Source organism: Salminus brasiliensis, chromosome 14 (genome assembly GCF_030463535.1).
Source record: "Salminus brasiliensis chromosome 14, fSalBra1.hap2, whole genome shotgun sequence".
In the NCBI taxonomy this organism is placed as follows: Eukaryota; Metazoa; Chordata; class Actinopteri; order Characiformes; family Bryconidae; genus Salminus; species Salminus brasiliensis.
Genome location: NC_132891.1, coordinates 3,557,865 through 3,567,864, shown reverse-complemented (window position 1 = coordinate 3,567,864; position 10,000 = coordinate 3,557,865). Strand labels below are relative to the sequence as shown.

General features: G+C 39.5%; 1 protein-coding gene across 1 annotated transcript in view; it reads left to right on the top strand.

The window, feature by feature from the left end:
- The window catches only part of opn7b (opsin 7, group member b), an 87,630-nt gene that overhangs the window by 57,377 nt on the left and 20,253 nt on the right, over positions 1-10,000 (top strand). The gene's annotated exons all lie outside the window — the stretch shown is intronic.

Genomic DNA, 10,000 nt, shown 5'->3' with positions numbered 1-10,000 from the left:
TTTACCTAAACAAACTGCCTATAAATAGTAAAAAAAGAGAAACTGATCATGTAGGGTGCTCTCTTCAATTTGATCTCTAGTCTAATTTTATATATATATATATCATGACTATATATATATATATATATATATATATATATGTATATATATATGTATGTATATATATATATATATATATAGTCATGACTTATGATGTATACTTATACTTCTCAATAGCTGTGTGTTAGTGGGGGATTAGTAAAGTGCACATTTCACGATTCACGACTTTGCTTGTGACTGTTTATCTGTATGGATTGACGCCACATTTACAATTTTTTCTTGATTCAGATTCGTTTTATTGTTTATTTTTTATTCCTGTTTTGCTTTTTTTTATTATCCAGTGTCAAATGGGTTCCCCTTTTGAGTCCTAGTTGGTTCCTCTCAAGGTTTTTTCCTCTCAAGGGAGTGTTTCCTTAAGATAAGATAAGATTAGATACTCCTTTATTAGTCCCACAGTGGGGAAATTCTCAGTGTCACAGCAGAAAGGGATAGCAAGACACTCAGGTCATATCAAAAACGTAGATAAATAAATTACACTATATACACAATATAAATAAGAAGTAAAAAAAGCAATAACAATATTATTTACAGGTTATTGCAAATGACTCTTAATTGCACTCTTAATTAAATTGCATTGAAAACAAATGTCATCATCATTAACATAAAACAATGCCTATTACTCATAAAGTAAAGCAGAAATGGACTGTAGGACATATTACAGTCTTACCAAGACCAGTGTGGCTAATCCTAAACAACACATGGATATAATGCTAACGTTAGATACTTTAGAAGACAGAAAAAAAAAAGTAAATAAGATAAATAAGTAAATAAGTAATAGTAATAAGTAAAAGTTGACTACAGGCCAGCCTTAATGCAGAAAACCTCCCAAATGGTGAACAACTCAAAAGGAACTTCGCTCTTTTGTCAACGACCGATAGAGGAGGAGGAGAAAGATAACAGACAGGACATTAGCATCTCTCTCCTTCTGTAGTCCTTTCTTTCTCTCCCACTTGCCCTTTCGATTATCTAATATTAAGGAGAAACACTGGGTGAAAATATCTATTTTTTATAATTGTGTTAATGTGAGTAGCAAATCCTGAGTAGAAGATGAACTGATCCCCAAAAAGCATAAAAATTTAAAATTACATTCCACATTTTAGCAAAATTATTTCATTTTTGTACAATTTTGGAGTAAAGGGGATCAATTAGGGGTGGATAATCCAATAAGCAATATTGCATAATGCTCTGAGCTTGAGTTTTGTTGTGTTGTGCAGCCAGTGGCATGAGGAACAATTCACTGGTAGAGAGAACAGCAGATTCCATTAAATAAGTAAATAAGTAATAAAAAAGTTGACTACAGGCCAGCCTTAATGCAGAAAACCTCCCAAATGGTGCACAACTCAAAAAGGAACTTCGCTCTTTTGTCAACGACCAATAGAGGAGGAGAAGAAAGATTACAGTTAGGATATTAGCATCTCTCTCCTTCTGTAGTCCTTTCTTTCTCTCCCACTTGCCCTTTAAATGAATATGTATCTATAAACCCAGACATGCCCTCATTTTTAGTACAATATCCCCCCTCTCCCCATCTCCCCCCCAAACTCTGGCTTCTGAAAGAGCTGGCACTTTTTGGTCCTAGATCCCAGACAAAGGGACATCCTGGATCCTGAACAGGCTTGCCTTTGAAATCCTGGTTTTTGAACAAGCCCTCAATTTTTCATTCAGTTTCTCAGATGAGCATCTGCACCATCACTCCTTCTAAGTGGCTTCTCTGTCAGAAAAGCTTCCCAGATGATCTTTTACATACCATTTTCATGCCATGTTCGGATATCCTGGCATATTGTCAGTCCCCCATTTTCAAGCCCATTTCCATTAATTTCTCAAATATCTCTCTCTCTCTCTCTCTCTCTCTCTCTTTCTCTCTACTGGTGTGTACCCTCAAAGCAAGCTGAGCTGTTAGCTTGTAGAATGAGAAACACATGGTGGTCTAACTTTCTATTCACTCTCTCAGGTCATGGCTATTAAGAGTAATTATGCTGTGTTCTCAAAGTGGTAAGACTGGAAAGAAAAGAAAAGCACCTTCAGGTCTTTCTTATCAGCTTGAAGCTTGCCCAAACCGACTTCCCCAAATCCTCATGCTGCTAAAAGGACCTTTTCCAGATGTTGTTTTGTGTCATTTTCAAAGCTGCATTAGAAAAGGGTTTGTGAGGAGACTCGTTCCTCCCTCATTTCAGAATAATCTCAAAACATTACACTCCATCCACTCCCATGTGATCGGGGAGAGCTCTGAAGAGTGGGTTGGGTAATTGGATATCTAAAATTAGAGAGAAAATTTGGGTAAACAAATATCTTTTAATAATTGTGTTACTTTGAGTAGCACATCTGGAATGGAAGATGAACTGATCCCAAAAAAGGCATAAAATTAAAAATGACAATCCACATTTTGGGCAAGAAAAATGGAAAGCTGAAGATGGAAAGCAGATGGCTTCTACAACAGGATTGTGACCCTAAACACACCTACAAACAATTCATGATTCATCAAATTAATAACCTAAAGAAAATTACACACATAAAAAAAAATAGATTTAAAATTACATTCCACATTTTAGCAAAATTATTTCATTTTTGTACAATTTTGGAGTAAAGGGGATCAATTAGGGGCGGATAATCCAATATGCAATACTGCATAATGCTCTGAGCTTGAGTTGTGTTGTGCAGCCAGTGGCATGAGGAACAGTTCACTGGTAGAGAGAACAGCAGATTCCATAAAATACCACCAAGGTGTGATACCATACCCATTAGACCTGTAAAAATGAAAGACCCTAACCACACCCACAAACTCTCCACGATAAAAATAAATAATTTAAAGGAAATTTGTCAATAAAAAAATAAATAAATCACACTCGGGATAATTACATATGCATAAGTTTTCTTCGATTATTTAATATTAAGGAGAAACTTTGGGTGAAAATATCTATTTTTTTATAATTGTGTTACTATTAGTAGCAAATTTTGAGTAGAAGATGAACTGATCCCCAAAACGCATCAACATTTAAAATTACAGTCCACATTTTAGCAGAATTATTTTGGTTTTGTACAATTGTGGAGTGAAGGTGGACTTTTGGTGCATTTCCATTCATGTGTGTCAATTCAGAGACTCGATTCTAGTTCAGTTACGTTCATGTGTGTTTGATTCATGTTCATTTGTGTTCATGTTTGATGCAGTGTGTCTTGCAGTGAGGCTGGGGGCCGGAGCTCCTGGCCAAGAATTGCTAGTTTAGGACCTTGAGGTAACTCAAAAGGTTCTGGACACGGATCACGGTGCGTTTAGGCCAGTTTCGGTTCTTTGTCCATGTTCTCGAGCAGCATCTACTGATTCGCTCCCAAGATATACCCACGACTCTCGCTTCAGCTAGGCAACCCACTTCCCTGCAGCAGTTCCAGGTTGGGTCGGCCTAGCCGCTCTTGCCAAGTAGCTGGTTCCCCAGCTAAACCCCCAGTCTCAGGTCTCAGGTCAGGTCAGGTTTTCGCCCTCTGGTTTGCCATGTTCTGGTTTTGTTGATCACTGTTGTTCACGTCTTGCTGCCTTTTGTCTCACTTGCCCCCTTTTATTTGTCTTGTTTTGTTAATAAAACTACTTGCATTGGATCCATCTTTATGAGTGTTCATCCCTCTGTGTCTGGCCTAACCCGCTGTGACATATGCAATATTGCCTAATGCTTTGAGCTTGTGTTGCAGCCAGTGGCATAAGGAATAGTTCACTGGTAAAAGAAACCATTGATTCCATTAAATACCATCAAAGTGTGATAGCATACATTGTACCATCTGTAAAAAAACTAAGATAAAAAAAAAGATGGAAAGCAGATGGCTTCTACAGCAGGATGGTAACTCTAAACAACCCCACATACAATCCATGAAGAAAGATGAATAACCTGAAGAAAATTAGACAATTAAAAAAAAAACATTTGGTCATTTATTTTTAATAAATATCTTACTGTGAGTAACAAATCTGGAGGTGTAAGATGAACTGATCCTCAAAAGGCATTACATTAAAAAAGACTGTTCACATTTCTAGCAATATTATTTTAATTTTGTACACTTTTAGAGTAAAAGTGATTGTTTAGGGGTGGATAATGCAATGTGCAATATTGCCTAATGTTTTGAGGTTGTGTTGCACTGTTGAATATTTAAGTAATTACACTCTAATTACACCCTGAATCATGTAGAGAACCCCAGGGTATCCTATAAGCACTGACTGGTAAAGTAGTTCTAGATAAGAAACAATCGCTGGAAAGAGTCCATTTAAAGACCTCTAATCTTATGGACTTGGTAAAATAGTCATTTGCAGTCCAAATCCCATCATCATGTGTAGGTCTCAGCTACTTCCTGCTATGCCCAGCTAATTGGACACTCCTTTAGACTGAAGACCTAAAGTAAAAAACTAAGTCAGAACATGGATCAAAGAAGAGCTAAAACGATGAGGTTAAGGTGACTATTTTTTGGGGGGAAAATAATACATTCATATACATGAAGATGACTGAGCTTGTCAAAAAGCAAGTGTTTGGTGACAGCTACTGTCTGATCTGACACCTCACGGCATGAGAAGATTATTGAAGATTAGATGGATTGCTAGCATTGACTCCAAGCATTAGCTCCAGCTCTGTACGGATCCCTAGCTCTTTTCTCCTGGTTCAAATCCTCTAAGGGTTTTTGGCATAGAGGGTTTGCGGGAGGGCAGATTACAAGTCCTGCCAGTCTACAAGCCAAGCTCCCATCCCTCACTCTGAGAGATTATCTGAGTGAGCTAGCAAATCAATGAGAGATAAATACTTTATAAAGCCTTTTTAATTGTTCTTGGCTTGAGTTTATGGTTCGGTTTGGAGATACTTTATACTTTGAAACACTCACAGATCTCATGAAGATGTCAAAAATGGTCCCTCATAGAGACATCTGTAGATTTCTTTCTCCTAATTTGGCACTGCCAATTAACCGACTCGCTCATAGCTCCCCCTAGCACTAGCAATGCTCCCGATACCAGGAGGTTAAGGATTTACCATGTGTCCTTAGATCCAGGTCCTTGTGCTGTACCGCACAAGCTAACAGACGCCTGTGCTGGCCAACAACTCTTAATAGTAACGAGGGACGAAGGCGCCATCTACCCACCTGGAGAAAGCAGGGCCAATTGTGCTCCTTCAGGATTTGGACACTGATGGCAAAGCAACGTGGCTCGAGATTTCTCAATGGCTCAAACTTGCGATCACCTGCCTCTAAACAACCCTTTCTGTAAGCTTAATTTTTTAAAATACTACTGAAACACCTGTTTTATTATAGGATCCCAGACGAGCCCTAATTTTGTTTTTTCTTATGGAAGTGCCTGTACTTTTAAATCCTAGATCCTGGACAAGCCCCCAACTCAGTCACCAAGTTTTCTAACATAGAGGATGAAATGTGGGCTTTCAGATTTTGATTCTGTATCCCAGACGAGACCCCACTTTCATCCTCTAGGGTAGAAGACTTGGTGACTGAGTTTGACTATGTTACATATATGTAACTGGCTTCTCCGTGAGATAAGCAGCTGCTGGAACAGAAAGGAAATATGAAGGTTATAGGATAATATAGAAGATTATACACCTAAAAACATACAATCTGCTCAAACATTAGAGGGAAGCAAGAACCCATTTGTTTATGCAGATTCTCAACAGCCGACCCTTCACGACCCTGACCAGAAGCAGATAAGAATAAGTAGTTGGTGATATGCAGTCAAATTTATTTGTATAGCTTTTTACAACTGTTGTCGTCACAAAGCAGCTTTACATAATTAGTAATTAGTAAAAGACAGAGACAAAAAAGAAATAACGTAAGACATGACGGATCAAAGACCCCCAGTGAGCCCCAACAGCGACAGTGGCAAGGAAGAACTCCCTCAGAGCTGGAGGAAGAAACCGTGGGAGGAACCAAGACTCACTAGGGGGTCCCGACCCGTCCTCCTCTGATCAGAACTATTTATAAATTATTGACAAAAAAATGACCAAACCAGATACAGCAGATAGTTAATAGTGGTGATATTAATAGTGGCAGATGGTTAAGAGTCCATTTAGGTTTGAACATGGTCATTAAACAGGTAGCAGTGGTAGGAGGGTGTGCCGCTGGTCTGGTATTGATGGCGGTGGGTGGGTGCCCTGATGGTTGGACTGGTAGGTGGCAGCTGGTCTGACGCAGGTAGAGGGGACATCAGCGGGCAGTCTTCCAGCAGGTTGGGCTGGGTGGCCATTCGAAGGCATTTAGAACTTGTAAGAGCTGGATAGAGGAATTGAACCATGCAATTAGGCTTTTCGGACCTGATTCTTCCTTCTGGAATAAAATAAATAAATGTGGATGTATTATGTGGTTAAGAAATTTTTAATTATCATAATTCCAGTAATTAGCATTACTGACATTTATCAAAAATCACAGCTTTGTCAATTATGTGACCTCTCCGCCCTGCAAATCTTCCTTTTTTCTATTTCAGTCTGTCTCTCATTTATCACTCCCTTATCCTCAGGTACATGTGGAGTTGTGGTTGGGGCGTAATGTATTTTAATCACAAAGCTTGTTCTTATTCAACCTCAGGCATTGCAGATCATTAATTTTGTAAAAGCTTTTGCAAAAAGGGTCATTTGCAGTGTGGTTGTGGAGGTCTTCTAATGCATTTGAATAGCTTTCTAATGGTTTTCACTAAATACGCCTTCTATCCGAAGACAGATTTGGCTAGAATTGCTTTGAACATGTCCTATCAGATAATATCCTGAGTACAAAAACTTCAAATAAATATGCATGTATTATTAATCATTAGTCTGTATTTAACTGTGTTCTCTGAAATGATTGATAGTGCTTCATCCAGTACTTTCAGGATGAGTTGGGAGTTGGGGATGAGTTGGAAAGGTGATTATCCAACATGCTGACCTCGCTAATGCTCTTGTTGCTGAATGCAATCAAATCCTCACAGCAATACTCCTCCAAAATCTAGTAGAAAGCCTTCCACCCTGGACAGTAGGGACAGTTACTCCAACCAAAGCAAAGTCAACTCCTTTTAATCCCCTTGATTTCAGAAGAAACCATGAATGAGCAGGTGTCCCAATACTTTTGTCCGCACCTTATTTGCCGGATAAATTGCGAAGCATGGACGACTGACCAATGGCTCTGCTATTTTTCTTCTTGTATTTTAAAGCTGCTGACACTGGAGGAAATTCTGCATGACTGCATGACTACACTAACACTGCTGCATCCTCTGGCTAGTAATGGGATTTTCTTCTCAGCAACACACCTGAGCCATGGTTAAGGGGCAGTGGTGGCTCAGCAGTGGTTAGAGCTCCAGGCTATTGATGACAGGGTTGTGGGTTCGATTCCCAGGCTCGGCAAGCTGTGACTGTTGGGCCCTTGAGCAAGGCCCTTTACCCTCTCTGCTCCCCGGGTGCTGGAGTTGGCTGCCCGCAACTGTGTGTGTGTGTACTCACTGCCCCTTGTTCACTAGTGTGTGTGTGTTCACTACCACAGATGGGTTAAATGCAGAGGACACATTTTGCTGTACAGTGACAAATACATGCACCTTTCAATTTTGGCTATGGACTAACTTGAAGCACTAGATTATGCCAGTGTCATTATTATTATTATTATTATTATTATTATTATCTATTAATAAATCATAGCCTGACTATGCTGAATCACTCCCGTTCTACCATCACACACACATACACACTCTCTGCTATTTGTGTACTATTTCATTTCTCAGCTCATCCCTCTCTATCTCTGCCGCCCTGACTCTCTCTCCCCCCTTTTATGTTTGTTTTTTTCCTCATACTGTGGCGTCCTGCTGCTAATGTGTAATGCTGTCTCCAGAAGGACCATTTCTGCTTCCATAAAGAACCTTTTCAACATTTTGCCACATTATTTAAGAGTTCTATACCAAGAGTAAAAGAGTTTCTTAAGATGTCCAAGCCAAGAACCACTGGAGAAAGCGGAGCTGCTGGTAGAACTGGACCTTCTAGAACTGTTCTTCTGACCAACATACCAACTCTGATAGCATTCTGACCACTGACTGTGATTTAGCCTGAGCTCCAGTTATAATGTCAGAGAGCTTTGACTTTTATATACACAGTATACACAGTACTGTTTAAAAGTTTTAGCCCCCTGTGAAAATCAGAACTGTAAAGTTGCTTATCTGGACAGTGAGTGTTTTTGTTCCTCATTAAAACAATAATATTAGAATAAATACTAATAATATTCCTAATGGTCAAATCTAATTTTTTGTATAACGCTTTTTACAACTGGCATTGTCACAAAGCAGCTTTCCAGGAACCAGTAAGAGAACAGGAGATCCACAACACAATAAAACCTAAGTGAGCAGCCAAAGGCTACAGTGGCAAGACAAAATTCCAAGAAGACTTACAAGTGGGGGCTCTGATCAGAACTATTGATCAATTATTAATAAAAGTCACCAAACCATCACGCAAGACTGTTCTACTGCTCAAAATATTGTCAAATATATAAAATACAATCATAGGGGTGCAACTTAAAGTAGCTGACTGCATTCTTTCGAAAGGGGTGTCCACAAACATTTGGCCATATAAGTGTTCAGTTGTTTAAAAATGTACTCTGCAACATGAAAAAAAAGTATAGACCTCAGTGGGTCCTCAGTATAGACCCTTTGTGTGTGTGTGTGTGTGTGTGTGTGTGTTTTGGGATGTGTGTGACTTATTCTTTGGGTACAACTGGAGGCCAATGGTGGGCTCAAAGGACAGAGCCAGCCATAGATCATAACCATCTGACAGGAATCATCACTCACACACTCACACCGTCACACACACAAACACACACACAAACACACACACACACACATATACAGTGTGTATCCTCACTAACGGCTCTGCTCTGCCTCTTGGATGCTCTGACAGTGGCAGTGTGGTGATATAGGAGGGACTGTAGAACGCTGCCTGTCTTTAACTGCCTCTCAGTCTGTGCTCATTTCAACCCAATTCATCACCCTGCATGAGGTCAGGAGCCGGCAGATGTGTGTGTGTGTAAGTGTGGGTGTGTGTGTAAATGTGGGGGACCGGTGAGAGTGTAATGTAATCAATAACAGAGTGAAAGGGTCACCAGATCAGAGCTACGTTCTCCTCCACTCACACGGATCACAGTCCCTATGTTAGCTGAACCGTACAGTTGGGCTCTATGCATTTGCATGTGATTTTTGTCTTCAATGCTAAAAAAAATCAATCAATCAATCAATTAGTCTTCAGTTAAACTCCGAGACAAGCTCAAACACTGAGGATGGTCCACGTTTGCAGTGAAAACCATCTGAAAATCATCTGGTTCAGGAGCTTCAACTGGTTCTCTTTAGGACTACACTACAGTGACCCCTGCCTGATAAAAAAAAAGCCCAGGAGAGAGAGAGAGAGAGAGACAGAGCGAGAGAGAGAGAGAGTGAGAGAGAGAGTCAGTCTGTGCTCATTTCAACCCAATTCATCACCCTGCATGAGGTTAGGAGCCTGGCAGATGTGTGTGTGTAAATGTGGGGGACCGGTGAGAGTGTAATGTAATCAAATAATCATTGTGGAGCAATTTTAGTCCAGTATGAATTTGCAGTGTTTAGGTTTACAGTCTGAGAGTAGTAATTGTGGAACGACTTTAATCCAGCATAAATATGGTGTGTGTAGTTTTTACAGTCTGACAGTAATGACTGTTGAGTGATTTCAATCCAGTATCAATCTGACAGTAATAACTGTTTATGAATCTGTTGTGCATAGTTTTATAGTCAAAATAATCATTGTGGAGTGATTTCAGTCCAGTATGAATCTACAGTGTGTAGTTTTACAGTCTAAATAACCATTGTGGAGTGATTTCAGTCCAGTATGAATCTACAGTGTGTAGTTTTACAGTCTAAATAATCATTGTAGTGTAATTTCAATCCAGTATGAATCTAGAGTGT